At 43.6% G+C, this 20,406-nt stretch overlaps 1 protein-coding gene across 2 annotated transcripts in view; it reads left to right on the forward strand.

The window, feature by feature from the left end:
• The first annotated feature begins 282 nt into the window (after positions 1-282).
• Positions 283-20,406, forward strand: part of ADGRA1 (adhesion G protein-coupled receptor A1) — a 1,152,497-nt gene continuing 1,132,373 nt past the window's right edge. The window contains exon 1 of one of the 2 annotated variants that reach the window (XM_056529273.1): positions 283-479. The gene's annotated coding sequence lies outside the window, so the exon portion shown is untranslated. Of the gene's footprint in view, positions 480-836; positions 916-20,406 lie in introns of those variants that run through there. The other variant, XM_056529272.1, reaches the window with a different exon arrangement.

Genomic DNA, 20,406 nt, shown 5'->3' on the forward strand with positions numbered 1-20,406 from the left:
ATGATTACCAGTGCCCATACAAGCGATAACTGTATAAAAAAAATGTCCAGGGCTTAAATGCGACTGCAGGTGCAGTGACCATGGAAAAAAAAGAATGAATAAAATTTTCCAATAATTAATATTTAATTTTTAATAACTGATATAATAATAGCTCCCCCCCCCTCCTTAAAAAAAAAGAAAAGAAAAAAAAAAAGATAAAAACAACAACCATTTCTGTGATTTCTGCACTAGCAAAGAGCTGGTGTGAAATTTTTTTTTATTTAAAATGGACTTTCAACCCTCTGAAAATATCATGTGAAACATGAAATTTACATAACCACGCCCACTTGGATCATTCTCATGTAAAACGCTTTGAATAGCTGAAACTTTTTCACGCCAGAATTTTGGTGCAAAACGCTGGGAGTTGTAGTTTTGCAAAAGCTGGAGATACACAGTTTGGAATACATCGGTGTAGGGTTTGGCCTTGAGTAAACTCCATGGTGAGAGATTTATTAAAACCTGTCCTGAAGAAAAGTTGCCCAGCTGCCCATAGCAACCAATCAGATCTCTTCTTTCATTTTTCAGAGGCCTTTTCAAAAGTGAAAGAAGCAATCTGATTGGTTGCTATGGGCAACTCAGCAACTTTTCCTCTGGATGGGTTTTATGGCATATTTCTGCAGGTTCAGTAACAAACGCTGAATATGTATTGGCCCAGATTTATCAAACTGTGTGAGAGAAAAAGTGGAGTGATTTTCCCACAACAACCAATCACAGCTCAGCTAACGATCTGAGGTAAAGTGAAAGCTGAACTGTGATTGGTTGCTGTGGGGAAATCACTCGACTTTTTCTCTCACACAGTTTGATAAATCTGGGCCGATGTTTTTTTCACAGCTGTGTAATAAAGAGCAATGTTTCAATAATATATTTTGTCCCCAGGTGAGAAAATATTCACAATTCTTTTTCTAGGTGCATATTTGGATTCTGTAGGTGTTAATGTATATACAGCTCCTGTTGTTGTTGTTGTGGTACTACTGCACCTATTCCAAGCATCCCTCAACATACGATGGTAATCCCTTCCAAATGGGCCATCATTTGTTGAAACCATCGTATGTTGAGGGATCCGTGCAATGTAAAGTATAGGACAGTGGTCTACAACCTGTGGACCTCCAGATGTTGCAAAGCTACAGCACCCAGCATGCCCGGACAGCCAACGGCTGTCCGGGCATGCTGGGAGTTGTAGTTTTGCAACATCTGGAGGTCCGCAGGTTGAAGACCACTGGTATTGGAGGTTATACTAACGTGTCCCCGCCGCTCCGGACGTCACCGCTCGTCACCGCTGCCCTGGATGTCGCCCTCCATCGCTGTCGCTGCGTCCCCGGGGTGTCCCTGACGCTCTGGCAAGGCATCTGCTTCCCCGACATCCTCGCTCTCCATCGCCACCATCACGTCGCTCCGCATGTCGCTCCGCATGTCGCTCCGCATGTCGCTCCGCATGTTGCTCCTATTGGATGACGGGACGGCGTGCGCAGCGACGTGATGACGACAATGGGGAGCGCCGATGATGCAGGGGACCCCGAAGAGGACGCTCCGGAGCACCGAGGACAGGTAAGGGATCGTCAGCAGACCACACGGGGCACCGTAAATGGCTATCCGGTGGCAGCTGAAGCAGTCAGTGCTGCCGGATAGCCGTTTATGCGATGGCCCCGACATACAAAAACATCGTATGTTGCTGCTGCCATCAACATGCGATGGCCTCTGAGAGGCCATCATATGTTGAAAAGATCGTATGTCGGGGCCATCGTAGGTCGGGGGGTCACTGTATTTTTGAAACCTAATGCCATGTATATATGTATTGGTGTTGGTTTGCTGCAGAGAATGTCTTTTAGCAAGCTGAGCTCATATTCCTGCTTCTCAGTCCATTCCCATCAGTAATATTAATGACTATTTCTTTGTTTTTATATTGAAATGAATGTATTTTTGAAGGATTATATATATATATATATATATATATATATATATATATATATATGTGTGTTTTTGTAATATATATATATATATATATATATATATATATATATATATGAAATGGATAAAGGCAGCACACCACGATGGTATAATCCAAAAAATCGTGAATTTATTCCATGATGTAAAAAACAACGTTTCGGCGATCTCTCACCGCCATTTTCACTTGAAAATGGCGGTGAGAGATCGCCGAAACGTTGTTTTTTACATCATGGAATAAATTCACGATTTTTTGGATTATACCATCGTGGTGTGCTGCCTTTATCCATTTCATATCTAGTAAGAACCGGAGCACCGAGGTTCAACAGGCTTGCACCCATTTCACTATTCTGGATGTGCTGCTTTTTATGAATTTTCTATATATATATATATATATATATATATATATATATATATATATATATTGTGATAAGGTGTCAAGGAAAGGGTGTATTTCCTTTGCTCACCCTGAAGAATCTCACCTGCTTCTTAAGTAATGAGGCAGCAGGGAAGGGAGGAGTATATAAAATGGAGACTCAGTCTAATCTGTGCTCTCCCTGGGAAACAGCATGTCGCTGTAGGGGGAGACACTCGGACCCTGTTGAGGAAGCACACAGCTGGAATCTGTGAGTGGTCCAAGAAGTGCTGTGGACTGTGAGTAACAGGTTGCAGGAGTCACATGTTTAACTGGCTGAGGGTAGCTCACCAGTTAGTAGTCAGGGCATGCTGATATGTGTAGTCAGTGACCAGACGGTCTAGGATTTTATTTTGTTCCTGCGTTATGTTTGTTTTTCCCTGCAACCTGTCTAAATAAAGCTGGCAAGTTGCCAGGCTTGCATGAATAACCGTTGTCTGCGGGTTTATTGAGTGGAAACATGTCCCGTGGCAGTGTCCAGGACGATCCCGGAGCTATCCCCAAGGAGGAATCCTTACAATATGTATATTTTTTTGTCTTCAGCAGTTTTTATGCATCACTTGAATAGGTGCAATGTGAGCCAACCACATGTGTGATGCTTCATTACGTTAGTGCAGCATGCAGTGCTGCTCACTTTACATGTGTGAACAGTAATACATATAATAATAACTCTTTATTTATATAGGGGGATATTTATGAAGCCTTTTACCCTTTTTTTTCCTGTCTAAGTTTGGCATAACATTTTGGCGCAGTGAGTTTTTGCGCCTATTCTTTGCATCTTTTTGTTTGCGCACATTCCTTTGGTTGGCTGTTGTATATGTTTTTTCAGCCCGGTTTTTGCAGTGGTCATGAATTTATGAAAATTTGACTTTTTAAAAAGGCGCAAAATTTGGCGCAAACCCTTTAAAAAGGCGCAAATCACCTCCATAAAAAAGTGGCATAGAAAACACACATTACAAAAATTTGTTGAAATTACTCATTAATATTAGCAGATCACCTTGTTATTTGAAATATATACCTTTTTTTTATTTTTATTTCCTGCAGTCGTCTCCGGATCAAAAATAGAACAAAAAATAAAACTTTGTTTAATTTTTTATTTAAAAAGAATAAAAATAAAAAATCAATATGGTTAGGATGGACATGTTTAAAAGTCTGGATATTTGGAATGTAAAATAAAGGACATTCACAATAAAGCTACCAAACTGCCTGCAGTAACACACAAGGAATCATATCTGAAAGAGCTTCCTGGAACTATCACCTGAAAAGTGCGTAAAATTCACACAAATTGCACCAAATGTATAGCCCGACTTGTGCATTTTTGTAAATTTGGTGCAGTGAGTTAAAAAGCCACCCATAAAAAAAGGAGTAAAAAAAACACATACCAAATCCATTATTTGTAAATACCCCCCATAGTGCTCCTAACAATCTAAGCCTATCAGTACGTTTTCAAAGTGTGAGAGGAAACTGGAGAGCATGGAAAAATCCCACAGCAAAAATCCCACACCAACACAAGGAGAACATACAAACTCTTTGCAGATGTGTTTTTGGTGGGATTTGAACTCAGGACCCCATAGCTGTGAGGTAACAGTGTTAACCACTGGGTCACCATGCTGCCCCTAGCACTGCATAATTTCAAAGAACAGAGGAAACCCAGCAACAGCAGTAGATACTTCCGAGGTGAGTTTATTGCTTCACACAGGTAAAAACACTGGTTAACTCCCGCTGATGGCGTCAACGCATTTCAGCTATTGAACGCATTCTTAATCATGATGAAGAGAGTATCCAACGTCCGAAACACGTTGACGTCACCAGAATGAGTGTACTAATGTTTTCACCTATGTGAAGCAATAAACTTACCTTGCAAGTATCTGCTGCTGTTGCTGGATGTCCTTTGTTCTTTGAAATTGTGCTACTGGCCTTCATGGAGCCTTATGGTTCGTGCAGTGCATGAGACGGAGGTAAGTGGTTGAGCTGGATATACCTGGCTCCATATAGTACTGTATGCATCGCTGCTCATTTACATTCATTGTTCAAAATCCTCACGCACAGGCTGCAGATAATACATAATAACCAAAACAGAGGGAATTCAGACATCAAGGTGTAAACTTATTACTTAGTAAAATGTAACCTTCCAATTATGGAAATGCAGAGAAATAAGATGTAGCTGGTTTAAATAAAATATGTGATTTATTAAATAAATATCAATAATATACACTTAGTCTGGTATCTGTATTCTATATTTTTTCATGATATTAAAGGTGACCAAAAATACGCTATTTTGTACTTTGGAATTTTTTGTGCATACGCCATTGATCGTGCGGTTTAATTTACATGATAAGGATCGCACTCCAGCCGCACATGCCGGCCGCGAGCGCTTTGCCCCTGCTGTCAGCGGGGCTAAGATTCGCATCTCGGGACACGCCCGCATGCGAGTCCCAGCCCGTCACTTACCATGCTCCTCTCCATGCTCCTCTGACTCCTCCACTACTGCTTCTCAGCTCTGGCGCACGTGTCCCTGGCCCCTAGGGTGCACGTGTGCCGGAGCTCTGAAATTTAAAGGGCTAGTGCGCCCATAATTATGTCACACACCTGACACTTGTCTATAATTTCCTCCACGCCCCCCTCTTCCCTGACAGATCTTCAGTGCCACTAGCCTGAGATTAAGCGTTCCTTGTTGCCTGTTTGCCTTAGCCGTATATCCAGACATTCCCGCTAAGTTATTTGACTTCGCACCTTTGCCGCTCGCCTTAACCTTCTGCTATATCTGACTACGCTACTGCCTTATCCTTCGGTACCTTGCCTTGCCTAGCTACCTGTGCCATTCGGACTCTGTAATGCTCCAGCAGTCTTCCAGGAGTTCATCAATGATATTTTCCGTGACTTCCTGCACTCCTGTGTCGTTGTCTATTTGGATGACATATTCATCTTCTCACCAAATGTCCAGTCTTATTGCTCTCACCTCCACCAAGTGTTACAGTGTTTCCGTGAAAATCATCTCTATGCTAAACTGGAGAAATGTGCTTTTGAAAAGACCATTCTCCCTTTTCTGGGCTATATTGTTACCAGTAAAGGTCTTCAAATGGATCCCAATAAGTTATCCGCAGTTCTGGACTGGCCACAACCTACTGGTCTGAAAGTGATTCAGCGCTTCCTCGGCTATACCAATTCCTATCGGCAATTCATTCCTCACTACTCCACTGGTAGCTACCATCGTTTTGCTTTGAAAGAAGACTGCTAATCCTAAAGTCTGGACTCCTGAGGCTGAATAAGCGCTCAAACAGTTAAAGTCCGCCTTCGCATCTGCTTCTGTTCTATCTAGACCCGATCCTAGCAAACCATTTTTCTTGGAAGTTGATTTTCTTCAGTTGGAGCAGGTGCAGTGTTACCGCAAAAGTCTACTATGGGGAAAACTTTAACCTGCAGATTTTTCTCTAAAACCTTCTCCCCTGCGGAAAAAAAATTATACCATCGGAGATCGTGAGCTCTTGGCCATTAAGTTGGCTTTAGAAGAATGGCGTCACCTCTTGGAAGGCTCTGTACATCCTGTTACTATTTATTCAGATCACAAAAACTTGCTCTATCTTCAGACAGCCCATCAGCCCATCAACTCAACCCACAGCAGGCCTGGTGATCTCTACTTTTCTCCAGATTCGACTTCTACATCAACTTCTATCCTGCGGAAAAGAATTTACGAGCAGATGCTCTTTCCAGGTCTTCTGATGTGCATGACCATGAATCTCCCCTGCAGCAAATTATTTCTCCTGAATGTCTCATCTCTGCGGCACCTGCAAGTCTTCAGAATCTGCCTCCCAGAAAGACTTATGTATCACCCTGTCTGAAACTCTTGAAATGGGGACATTCCTCTCTTCTTGCCGGCTGATCCAGGTATTCATAAATCCCTACAGCTCATCTCCAGACAATATTGGTGGCCTACCTGAAAATGGGATGTTGTTGATTTTGTCTTTTCCTGCTCAGTCTGTGCTCCGGACAAGACCCCTTTTTCCAAACCAGCAGGACTTCTTCAGCTTTTGCCGGTTTCAGAGCTTCCCTGGACCCATATTGCCATGGATTTCATTACTGACCTTCCATCTTCCCGTGGCAATACAGTCATCTGGGTGGTAGTAGATCGATTTTCTAAAATGGCTGATTTTGTACCATTACCCGGACTTCCATCAGCACCACAGCTTGCTAAGCTTTTTCTTCAGCATATCTTTCGTTTTCACGGACTCCCTTACCATATAATTTCTGACTGTGGAGTCCAATTCGTCTCCAAGTTCTGGTGGGCCCTCTGCTCACGTCTTCAAGTTAAGCTGGAATTTTCCCCGTCTTACCACCCTCAGTCCAATGGACAGGTTGAGAGGGTGAATCAGGTTTTAGGAGACTATCTATGCCATTTAATTTCTGCACGTCAAAACAACTGGGTTGATCTGCTTCCCTGGGCAAGGTTTTCCTACAATCATAAAGATTCTGATTCCACTGGTACTTCACCCTTTTATGTGGTCCATGGACTTCACCCTTGTCCTCCTCACCCCTTATCTTTTTCCTTTGGAGTTCCTGCTGTTGATGAACAAGTGCAGAATTTTTCTTCCATCTGGCAGAAGACAAGTCGCACTCTTCTACATGCAACTTCTCGCATGAGGACAAGAAAAGACGTCCTCCTCCTGAATTTTCTCCTGTTGACAAAGTCTGGTTATCAACTAAATATATCCGTTTCAAGATACCCAGTTATAAACTAGGTCCTCGCTATTTTGGTCCCTATAAAGTCAAGAAAAGACTTAATCCTGTGGCGTATTCCCTCCAACTACGCTCCTCTCTCCGGATCTCGAATTCCTTCCATGTTTTCCTCTTGAAACAGTCATCTACAACCATTTTTCTCAAAAGGACATCTCACCTTCTCCCATCTCTGGTACCTCAGATGTTTTTGGACTTGGACTCCAAGTGCTTTTTCCTTGTGGATTGGGAAGGATTCGGTCCGGTCTTGGGAGTCGCAGGACAACATTCTGGACCAGGGCCTTCTCAGGAAATTCCTGAACCGCAAAAGAAGGGGGAGACCAAAAGGGGGGGATACTGTTAAGGATCGTGCTCCGGCTGCATACGCCGGCCGCAAGTGCTTTGCCCCTGCTGTCGGCGGGGCTGAGATGGAGCACATACCATACTCCTCTGACTCCTCCACTGCTGCTTCTCAGCTCTGACGCTTGTGTCCCCGTCCCCTAGGGCGCTCACGCCAGAGTTCTGAAATTTAAAGGGCCAGTGCACCCATAATTATGTCACACATCTGACATTTGTCTGTAAGTTCCTGCACCTCCCCCTCTTCCCTACTGGATGTTCAGTGCCACTAGCCAGAAATTAAGCGTTTCTTGTTGCCTGTTTGCCTTATCCATGTATCCAGACCTTCCCGCTAGGTTACTTGACTTCGCACCTTTGCCGCCTGCCTTGACCTTCTGCTACATCTGACTACACTACTGCCTTATCCTTCAGTACCTCGCCTTGCCCAGCTACCTGTGTGGTCGAGCTGTGTCGGGGGTAGCGACCTGGGTGTCACCTGCCGCAGCAAGCCCATCCGGCATTGCGGCAGGCTCTGTGAGGACCAGAGGCACCTTAAACTCTACTTCCTGATACGGTCTGAGTCATCAGCCACACAGGTTAGAGGATCCACATCCAGCTCAGTAACATAACAATATATTTTTTATAATTCGGACATTTCCACACGCGGCGATACTACATGGAAAAAGGGGAGTGATTATTACTTTTATTAGGGAAAGGGTTAAATGATCTTTATTAACTTTTTCTTTTCATATTAATTTTTGCAATGTTATAGCCCCCATAGCTCCCAATGAGCTTTCACTTTAGATGCATCGATCAACTTTGAACGCCAAATCAAAATGGTAATAGTGCGCAGCACCACGATTATTGCCGCACGCTATTAGCCACGGGTCCTGGGCGTAGTTAGGTGCCATGACCCGCGTTATAGAAAGGGAGAGGACTCAGGACATACCGGTACATCTTGGGTTGTAAAAGGATTAAAGGGGTACTTCGGTGGAAAACAAAAATGTTTCTAATCAACTGGTGGCAGAAAGTTAAACAGATATGTAAATGACTTCTATTTAAAAAATCTTAATCCTTCCAGTACTTTTCAGCTGCAGTACTCTACAGAGGAAGTTACATAGTTACATAGTTACATAGTATAGTATTTTTTTTTCCAGTCTGACCACAGTGCTCCCTGCTGACACCCCTGTCCATGTCAGGAACTGTCCAGAGTAGGAGCAAATCTCCATAGCAAACATATCCTGCTCTGGACAGTTCCTTACATGGACAGAGATAGAGAACTGTGGTCAGACTGGAAAGAACTACTCAACTTCCTATGTCAGTGTTTCCCAAACTTTTTGTTGCAGGGCAACCCTACCAAAGTTGAAAAAAGGGAAAAAAGGGAAAAAAGCCGCACTGCACAATATCCAATATCTATTTATCTGTGGGTATGTAGTTTACAGTGCTGCTTTATACAGCAACTCACAAATGAGATCTTCTCTGATCAGCGTCATTCCCTGTTCTTCTCCGTCTGGTCCGGACTATCCTGACCATTTCTTCCAGCCACAACTCTTCACCGTTAGGCTAGGTTTCCACATAGGGTTTTTTCTGACATTTTTTGGAAAACTGCCAGTTCAGTTTCAAAGTCAGAAGTGAATCTAGTAGATAGGAGAAGTATAATTCCCATTCCTTTTAAATACACTTCTGGCTTTGGCTTAAAAACTGCAGTGGCAGTTTTCCAAAAAATGACAGAAAAAAACTCATGTGAAAACCTAGCCTTAAACCTGCAAAACAAATCTATTAGGCTCCGCACTTTACCAGGATCAGCCTCCAGATTCCCTGTTTACAAGTGAAGAGGAATACAGGGTATAGGTGTAAAGGGGTAACAGAGGGGTGTAGAAAGGTGTACATGGGTGACAGGTGTGTGGAGGAGTGTACATGGATGACAGAGGGGTGTGGAGGGTGATAGAGGGGTGTACAGGGGTGACAGAGGGGTGAAGAGGAATGTACATGGGTGGCAGAGGGGTGTAGAGGAGTGTACATGGGTGGCAGTGGGGTGTAGAGGGGGTGTAGAGGGGTGACAGAGGGGTGCAGAGGAGTGTACATGGGTGGAAGAGGGGTGTAGAGGAGTGTACATGGTTGACAGAGGGGTGTAAAGGGGTGAACATGGGGGGCAGAGGGGTGTAAAGGGGTGATAGAGGGATGTGCATGGGTGACAGAGGGGTGTATCGGAGTGTACATGGGTGGCAGAGGGGTGTAAAGGGGTGTACATGGGTGACAGAGGGGTGTACATTGGTGGCAGAGGCGTGTAGAAGAGTGTACATGGGTGACAGAGGGATGTAGAAGAGTGTACATAGGTGACAGGGAGGTGTAGGAGCTGACAGATGGGTGTAGAGGGGTGTACATGGGTGACAGAGGGGTGTAGAGGAGTGTACATGGGTGGCAGAGGGGTGTAGAGGAGTGTACATGGGTGGCAGAGGGATGTAAAGGGGTGTACATGGGTGAGAGAGGGGTGTAAAGGGGTGACAGAGGGGTGTACATGGGTGACAGGGGTGTTCATGGATGACAGGGGTGTAAAATGCGTACATGGGTGGCAGAGGGGTGTAGAGGGGTGTACATGGGTGACAGAGGGGTGTAGAAGAGTGTACATGGGTGACAGGGAGGTGTAGGTGTGACAGATGGGTGTAGAGGGGTGTACATGGGTGACAGATGGGTGTAGAAGAGTGTACATGGGTGAGAGAGGGATGTAGAGGGGTGTATGACAGAAGGGTGTAGAGGAGTGTACATGGGTTGCAGAGGGGTGTAAAGGGGTGAGAGGGGTGTACATGGGTGACAGGGGGTATCGGGGGGTGACAGTGGTGGACAGGAGTGACAAGGTGGTAACAGGGGTGACAAAGGGACAGAGGGGTGAACATGGGTGACAAGGATGTGGTCAGAGGGGTGGACAATGGGGGGTGAACATGGGTATCACGGAGATGGTCAGCGATGACAGACGGGTGGATAGGGGGATGGCCAAGGTGGACATGGATGACAGGAGGGGGGACATGGGAGACAGGGGGTCAGAGGGGTGGACAAGGGTGACAAGTGGTTAATAGAGGGGTGGACAGGAGTGACAGAGAAGGATGGAATGGGGTGACAAAGGGACAGAGGGGTGAATAGGGGGAGTGGACATGGGTGACAGAGGGGTAGACTGGGGTTGTCAGAGGGGTGGACAGGGGGGTGAACATGGGTGACAGGGGGATGGACAGGGGTGACAAAGGGGTGGCTAAGGTGGACATGGATGACAGGAGAGTGGACACAGGAGATAAAGGGATGAACAGATATGACAGGAGGGTGGACAAGGATGACAAGGGGGATAAAAGAGGGGTGACAGGGGTGACAAAGGGACAGAGGGGTGAATAGGGGGGTGGACATGGATGACAGGGGGTAGACTGTGGTGGTAGACTGGGGCGTGGACAGGGGGGGTGAACATGGGTGACAGGGGGTAGACTGGGGGGCAGGCAGGGGGGGTGGATATGGGTTACAGGGGGTAGACTGGGGGGTGGACGGGGGGGTAAACATGGGTGACAGGGATAAACAGGGGGGTGGACAAGGTAGACATGGATGACAGGAGGGTGGACATGGGTGACAGGAGGGGGGTGGACAGGGTTGAGAAGGGGTAACAGAGGGGTGGAAAGGGTACAGTACCTTAACAAGCCATTTTTCTTCACTACACCAGCACAGGAATCCGGCACAGCTTCCGTGTTCTTCCCCTCTGTCGCAGGGCACTCACTCACTGGGGCGCAGGGGGAAGGGGACACTTTTTCCTTGGTTAGACAGGTGACCTGTACAGGGGAGTTTATTTTATCTCCCTGTATTTCACCTGGCATTTCATTTTCCTCGGTAAATACAGTGGAGAAGAATTTGTTTAATATATATTTGCTTTCTCTTTCCTCATCATTTTTTAACCCCTTAACGACGCAGGACGTATATTTACGTCCTGCGCCGGCTCCCGCGATATGAAGCGGGATCGCGCCGCGATCCCGCATCATATCCCGTCGGTCCCGGCGCTAATCAACGGCCGTGACCCGCGGCTAATACCACACATCGCCGATCGCGGCGATGTGCGGTATTAACCCTTTAGAAGCGGCGGTCAAAGCGCCGCTTCTAAAGTGAAACTGAAAGTATCCCGGCTGCTCAGTCGGGCTGTTCGGGACCGCCGCGGTGAAATCGCGGCGTCCCGAACAGCTGATCGGACACCGGGAGGGCTCTTACCTGCCTCCTCGGTGTCCGATCGACGAATGACTGCTCCGTGCCTGAGATACAGGCAGGAGCAGTCAAGCGCCGATAATGCTGATCACAGGCGTGTTAATACACGCCTGTGATCAGGATGAGAGATCAGTGTGTGCAGTGTTATAGTTCCCTATGGGACCTATAACACTGCAAAAAATTTTTTAAAGAAAAGTGTTAATAAAGGTCATTTAACCCCTTCCCTAATAAAAGTTTGAATCACCCCCCTTTTCCCATAAAAAAAATAAAACAGTGTAAAAAAATAAATAAATAAACATATGTGGTATCGCCGCGTGCGTAAATGTCCGAACTATAAAAATATATCATTAATTAAGCCGTACGGTCAATGGCGTACGTGCATAAAAATTCCAAAGTCCAAAAAAGCGTATTTTGGTCACTTTTTATAACATAAAAAAATGAATAAAAAGTGATCAAAAAGTCCGATCAAAACAAAAATCATACCGATAAAAACTTCAGATCACGGCGCAAAAAATGAGTGCTCATACCGCCCCATACGTGGAAAAATAAAAAAGTTATAGGGGTCAGAAGATGACATTTTTAAAAGTATAAATTTTCATGCATGTAGTTATGATTTTTTCCAGAAGTGCGACAAAATCAAACCTATATAAGTAGGGTATCATTTTAACCGTATGGACCTACAGAATAAAGATAAGGCATAATTTTTACCAAAATATGCACTGCGTAGAAACGGAAGCCCCCAAAAGTTACAAAATGGCGTTTTTTTTCTATTTTGTCGCACAATTATCTTTTTTTTCCGTTTCTCCGTGCATTTTTGGGTAAAATGACTAATGTCACTGCAAAGTAGAATTGGCGATGCAAAAAATAAGCCATAATATGGATTTTTAGGTGGAAAATTGAAAGGGTTATGATTTTTAAAAGGTAAGGAGGAAAAAACTAAAGTGCAAAAATCCTGAGTCCTTAAGGGGTTAAAGGGCCAACACTTTCCTTTTTAACCTTTCTGCTATGTATATAGTTAAATAACATTTTGGGGTTAGTTTTACTCTCTTTGGCAAAGAGTCTTTCTGTCTCTATTTTTGCGGCTTTTATGTTTATTTTTTCATATTTTACATTTTTCTCTATAGCTTTTTAATGCTTCTTCGCTGCCGTCCTGTTTTAGTAGTTTAAATGCTTTAAGATGTCAGAAGAGCCGGAGACAGGTGTGGGGAAAAGATGAGCCCATTTCAGTGCCTTGGGTCTCAATCTGGAGGGCACAAAGGATTTTCCTGGAGGAGCTTGCTGAATTTCGGCAGGAGCGGCAGGAATCAAACGATCAGGAGGAATAATATGCCTAAGCATGGAGTCCAAACCAATGACGTCAGAGGACCTGGAGAGAGCATCTGCTCTGATGTTCTTGTCTGTTGGACGGAAGTGGATGAAGAAGTTGAACCTAGAAAAGAACAGTGACCACCTTGCCTGGTAGGGGTTCAAATGCTGAGCAGACTGAAGGTATAGAAAACTCATATGGTCGGAGGTGTAGAGAAGATCTCGGAAGATATCATTGACAAACTCTTGAAAAACAGCTGGAGCATTGCAGAGACCAAAAGGCATTACGAGATACTCAAAATGTCTGTGACAAGTATTGAAGGCTGTTTTCCATTCATCTCCCTTGTGGATACGAATGAGGTTATACGCTCCACGTAAGTCCAACTTGGAGAAGACCTTGGCACCACGTAAAAGTTCTGAGATAAGAGGTAGTGGGTAATGGTCCTAGATCGTGATTTTGTTAAGTCTCCTGTAGTCAATGCATGGACGGAGTGAGCCATCCTTCTTCCCATAAAGAAGAAGGACATACGGATAAATCCCTTTTGGAGATTCTACTGGATATACTCAGCCATAGCTTTGGTCTCAGGAACCGATAGAGGGTATATCCTTCCATGAGAAGGAGTGGTACCAGGCAGAACATCTAAAGGGCAGTCGTAAGGACCATGTGGAGGCAGAGACTCAGCCTGTTTCTTGCAGAATACGTCAGAGACATTTTGGTAAGCTGGATGCAGACCAGGCAAAGGAGGAGGATGAGAAACAATTTTAGGCTGGACTGGACTGAGACAAAGATTTTGACAGAACTGTCCCCAGCGAATAATTTCTCCAGTTCTCCAATCTAGTTGCAGAGAAGAAGGCCCAGGAAGGCCAAGAAGAAGCTCAGAAGTACAGTGAGGCAGTACATAGAATTCAATCTTTTCTTTATGCAAGACACCCACTTGCATGACGAGAGGCTCAGTACGGAATAGTACCTTACAGTCCAAATTTTGTCCATTAACAGAGGAGATGAACAAGGGCTTGGCAAGCCGAGTAACAGGAAGATGATATTTGTGGATGAAAGAAGCATCAATAAAGTCACCTGCAGATCCAGAATCCAAAAATGCTGTAGTGCTAAAGGAAGACTTGAACAGAAATGGTCAAGCGAGGAGAGGTAGTATTCACACCCAGGGACGCCTCTCCTATGTGCCCTAGGCACGAGCGTTTTCCCGGATGCTGTGGACGAACAGAATAGTCTTTGAGGAAGTGCTCCGGGCTAGCACAATACAAGCACAAATTCTCACTGCGTTGTCGTGATCTCTCCTGTTGCATAAGACAGGTATGATCCACTTGCATAGCCTCTTCAGCAAGAGGCATAGGAAATTGTAGAAGTGGACGTTGAAATATGGGTGCCAGGCGAGGATATATCCGTGTTTGAGCAGATTCCCTCTCTGAGCGCAGTTCTTCCTGCCTCTCAGCAAAACGCACATCAATACGTGTGGCCAGGTGGATAAGTTCAGTCAGAGAAGAAGGAGGATCACGTGCAGCCAAGACATTTTCACCTTAACCCCTTAAGGACCGAGGGTTTTTTCGTTTTTGCATTTTCATTTTTTCCTCCTTGCCTTTAAAAAATCATAACTCTTTCAATTTTGCACCTAAAAATCCATATGATGGCTTATTTTTTGCGCCACCAATTCTACTTTGTGACGTCAGTCATTTTGCCCCAAAACTCCGGCGAAACGGAAAGAAAATAATTTTTTTCTATGTTTCTACGTAGTGCATTTTTCGGTAAAAATGACACCATATCTTTATTCTGTAGGTCCATACGATTAAAAGATACCCTACTTATATAGGTTTGATTTTGTCGTACATAAAATCATAACTACATGCAGGAAAATTAATACGTTTAAAATTTTCATCTTCTGATCCCTATAACTTTTTTATTTTTCTGTGTATGGGGCGGTATGAGGACTTTTGCGTCGTGATCTGAAGTTTTTAGCGGTACAATTTTTGCATTGATAGGACTTATTTGGACTTTGGAATTTTTTTGCGCGTACGCCATTGCCCGTGCGGTTTAATTAACGATATATTTTTATAATTCGGACATTTCCGCACGCAGCGATACCATATATGTTTATTTTTATTTACACTGTGGTTTTTTTTTTTATGGGAAAAGGGGGGTGATTCAAACTTTTAATAGGGAAGGGGTTAAATGATCTTTATTCACTATTTTTTGCACTTTTTTTTTTGCAGTGTTATAGCTCCCATAGGGACCTATAACACTGCACACGCTGATCTTTTACATTGATCACTGGTTTCTCATAGGAAACCAGTGATCGATGATTCTGCCGCTTGACTGCTCATGCCTGGATCTCAGGCACTGAGCAGTCATTCGGCGATCGGACAGCGAGGAGGCAGGTAGGGACCCTCCGGCTGTCCTGTAAGCTGTTCGGGATGCCGCGACTTCGCCGCGGCTATCCCGAAAAGCTCCCTGAGCTAACCGGCATGCTTTCACTTTCACTTTAGACGCGGCGTTCAACTTTGCATCAACTTTGCATCTAATGCCGTGGCCCCGCATTATAGATCGGGAGTGGACACATGACGTACCAGTACGTCATGTGTCCTCAAGGGGTTAAAGGAGTACTTTTTTTTTTTTTATGAACTGGTGCCAGAAAGTTGAACAGATTTGTAACTTACTTCTATAAAAAAAAAACTCAATCCTTTCTGTACTTTTTAGCAGCTGTTTGCTACATAGGAAAATCTTAATTTTTTTAATTTCTTTTTTTGTGTCATCCACAGTGCTCTCTGCTGACACCTGATGCCCATATCAGGAACTGTCCAGAGCAGGAGAAAATCCCCATAGCAAACCTATGCCGCTCTGGACAGTTCCTGACACGGACAGAGGTGTCAGTAGAGAGCACTGTGGACAACACAAAAAAGAAATTCAAAAAGTAAAGAATTTCCTCTGTAGCATACAGCTGCTAAAAAGTACTAAAAGGATTAAGATTTTTTAATAGAAGTAATTTACAAATCTGTTTAACTTTCTGGCACCAGTTCATTTAAAAAAAAGTTTTCCACCAGAGTACCCCTTTGCAAATCTGACCACTGTCACTTTAAGCATTAATAACTCTGGGATGCTTTTACTTTTCATTCTGATTGTTTTTTCGTGACATATTCTACTTTATGTTAGTGGTAAATTTTCGTTGATACTTGCATCATTTCTTGGTGAAAAATTCAAAAAATGGATACAAATTTTTAAAATTTTGCATTTTTTTGCTTTGAAACTCTCTGCTTTTAAGAAAAATGGACATCCCAAATAAATTATATATTGATTCACATATACAATATGTCTACTTTATATTTTCCTCATGAAGTTGACATGTTTTTACTTTTGGAAGACATCAGATGGCTACAAAGTTCAGCAGCAATTTTCCAATTTTTCACAAAACTTTCAAAATCAGAATTTTTCAGGGACCAGTTCAGTTTGGAAGTGGATTTGAAGAGCCTTTATATTAGAAATATCCCATAAATGACACCATTATAAAAACTGCACCCCTCAAAGTATTCAAAATGACATTCAGTAAGTGTGTTAACCCTTTAGGTGTTTCACAGGAATAGCAGCAAAGTGAAGGAGACAATTCAAAATCTTCATTTTTTACTCGCATGTTCTTGCAGACCCAGTTTTTGAATTTTTACAAGGGGTAAAATAAGAGAAATCTTCAAAAATTTGTAATCCAATTTCTCTAGAGTAAGGAAATACCTCATAATTGTATGTCAAGTGCTCTGTGGGTGCACTAGAGGGCTCAGAAGGGAAGGTTTTTCTTAAATGGTTTTGGGGAGGCATTTCACATTTAGGAAGCCCCTATGGTGCCAGAACAGCAAAAAAAAAAAAAAAAACACGGCATACTATTTTGGAAACTATACCCCTAATGGAACGTAACAAGGGGTACAGTGAGCCTTAACACCCCACAGGTGTTTAACAACATTTCGTTAAGGTATGATGTGTAAATGGAAAAAAAAAATTCACAAAAATGCTGGTCAATCCCCAAATTTAAAATTTTTACAAGGAGTAATAGGAGAAAATGCCCACCAAAATTTGTAACCCCATTTCTTCTGAGTATGGAAATACCCCATGTGTGGACGTCAAGTGCTCTGCTGCCGCACTACAATGCTTAGAAGAGGAGGAGCGCCATTGGGCTTTTGGAGACAGAATTTGGTTGGAATAGAAGTCGGGGGCCATGTGCATTTACAAAGCCCCCATAGTGCCAGGACAGTGGACCCGCCCCCCACATGTGACCCCATTTTGGAAACTACACCCCTCATAGAATTTAATAAGGCATGCAGATTCTTTTATTGAAAAACAAGTTATAATGTATTATATTATAATCCCTATTTCCTAGGTATCCGTCTACCTGCACATTAGTTACTCTGTTAGGTCTGTTGGTTAATATTAAGTCCAGTAGGGCGCCTCCCTTGTGTTGTGACGCCACACCCCCTCCATTCTTGTCTATGGGAGGGGGCATGTCTGCCGATACCACCCCTCCCATAGGCATGAATGGAGGGGGCGTGGCATCACAGCACAAGGGGGCATGGTCGTGACTAGAGATGAGCGAACTTTTCAAAAATTTGATTCGGCTGATTCGCCAAAGTTTCCGAAAAAGTTTGCTTCGATCCAAATTTTTCACGGCAAAACTATATTAAAAAAGGCTATTTCTAGCCTACATACAGCCTCTATAGGGATATAGAACACTTTGCTGTGTTCTAAAACACATATGGAGTGTGCTGGGGTAGTGAAATAATACTGTTATTCAGAATAACATGCCGCACAGCAGCACAATGACAGAGCCTGGTGGTGGCATCAGTGTCAGGAGACCATATAGTGACTGAATGACATAGCGAGGAGGTGTTGGCAGCATGAGGAGACCATTTAGTGGCTGAATGGCACAGCATAGAGGTGTTGGCAGCATGAGGACACCATATAGTGGCTGAATGACACAGCATGGACATGTTGGCAGCATGAGGAGATCATATAGTGGCTGAATGGCACAGCGTGGAGGTGTTGGTAGCATGAGGAGACCATATAGTGGCTGAATGGCACAGCGTGGAGGTGTTGGCAGCATGAGGAGACCATATAGTGGATGAATGGCACAGCCCGGAGTTGCCAGCGGCATGAGTAGGCACTAGGCCTTCACAATCCCTAAGATTAAAAGATGAATTAAGAAATTTAAACCGAAGATTTTGGATAGCGGGTGCTACCTATGAGAAAATTTAAAATTCCCAGACCCAGGCCCCACAGCGGCATCAGTAACCCATATATTGCCTGAATGACACAGCCTGGAGTTGGCTGATGCACGAGTACACACCAGGGCTTCACAATACCCCCCAAAAAACAACACAAATTTAGAAATTTTTGAAAAAGATTTTGTATAGTGGGTGCTGCCTATGAGAAAATTTGAAATTCCCAGACCCAGGCCACACAGCGGCATCAGTAACCCATATATTGCCTGAATGACACAGCCTGGAGTTGGCTGATGCACGAGTACACACCAGGGCTTCACAATCCCCCCCAAAAAACAACACAATTTTTAAAATTTTTGAAAAAGATATTGGATAGCGGGTGCTACCTATGAGAAAATGTGAAATTACCAGACCCAGGCCCAGCAGCGCCTTTTTTTATTTTATTTGAAAATTAAAACAAACTTTGAGTGTCCCAGACCCCATCGTGTGGGTACGAAGGACCAAATCCAACAAGCCCCCAAAGCAACATCAGTAAACCATATATTGCCTGAATATATAAAAGGAAAAAAAGAGATGCGCTCCTAGTGTGGTATGTTAGGATAGGCAAGCCCCTTAAGAAAACAAATTTAAGGCTTACCAGAGGGTGTTGTGCTGAGGGCACAACACCTATGTAGGCGTGTAATATCGCTCAGTCAACGTGAGGTCAGCAGCTCCAGGATCCCCTCTGAGTGTACTAGACGCTCAGTATTGTAGTGAGATTCCAGGTGTGTGAACCATAATTGGGACACAGAAAATGAGGACTTGTTTACAAAGCGCTTCTCCTCCTAGTTAGTAAGTGGTATGCCAAGGCAAAAAGGATTTTTGGTATATAAAAGAAATTTATTGCAACAATTAGTTTCGAGCCTTATGCAAGGCTCTTCCTCAGGCATATAGAATACACTGCAAACACTCATGGTTAAAAAGCCCGGGCTTACTCTGCATCCGGGTGAAAGGTCACCACATTATACAAATTACAACATCATAAAACAGAGAAACAGGGGGAAAGAATAAATATATATACACTCTCAGTAAAACATATAGTTATAAACTTTAAAAATATAATGGAGTGCCATACAGCTGCTTTGGCAACGCTGGAGGCTCCCAAATCAGCTGCTAATCAAGGAGCTGCAGGTTGCCATTACGCATGCGCTACTGTGTAGCGATTTGTAAACAAGAGGAGGAACATCAATCACATGGCTCTGAATCACTAGAGCGCATGCGCAACTATGTAGCGATTAGTAAACAAAAGAGAAACATCAGACAGGGCTGACACATGGATACAATTCACTGGAGAGCATGCGCTACTTTGTCACAGTCTATTGTGATACATAGACAAAGTAGCCGTTCACCATGATGTTCTTACTATGATGAGATATTCAAATTGAACACTGTCTGTGTTCTTATGTTAACCACAGCGCGTGAATGGCTTGAGCATGACAGCTCAATGATACGGGGCGAGCAGCATAATGAAACATACATAATGGGAGGGGATATAAAAAATATATAAATAGGACAAGCTTGAAACCGGCACAGGGTAACTAAAACTAATGTTGTTGAAACAGAGGTAAGTTGTTCTCTTTTTTCTTCATTAGTATGGAAGATTGGTTGTAAAATTAGGGAAAAGGAATTGATTTCCACATGAAAATAGCAGTCTCTACATGCATAAATTAATTGTAATCTAGAGCATCATTGTTCAAATTTAGGGACAGTCTATCAGAGGCAGCCATAAAAGAAGCAGCCACATAAAAAACAATCAAATCTCCATGGTGATAAATAAAATATTATCACCATATTGTATTAATAGAGATATCATTATTGTAATTATCCCCGAAGGGATATGACATTTTCAAGATTGTTAAATGGGCACTGTCACCAACTTTATTTTTTGATATGTTGTAGTACTTATGTACTACAACATATCTCTAATATACTTTTATTATTTATTTTTTCATTAAAAAGGTTTAATTTACATTTAAAAACCGGCCACTCAAAAAGGACTGATTTTGGAGTGGCAATCAGTCCTTTTTCAGTTAGGCTGCACTCGCTCCCTGCCTGTCAATCAGACAGGCGGGAGCGAGCGCATTGGCTCCCCGGCCACTGGCTGGGAGGCCACTCCTCCCACACATCGCCGCCGCCTCGTTGACGCCGCTGTCCCTTCACGCTCGCTGCCGGACTCTGCAGTA

Source organism: Hyla sarda, chromosome 7 (assembly GCF_029499605.1).
Source record: "Hyla sarda isolate aHylSar1 chromosome 7, aHylSar1.hap1, whole genome shotgun sequence".
Lineage (NCBI taxonomy): Eukaryota > Metazoa > Chordata > Amphibia > Anura > Hylidae > Hyla > Hyla sarda.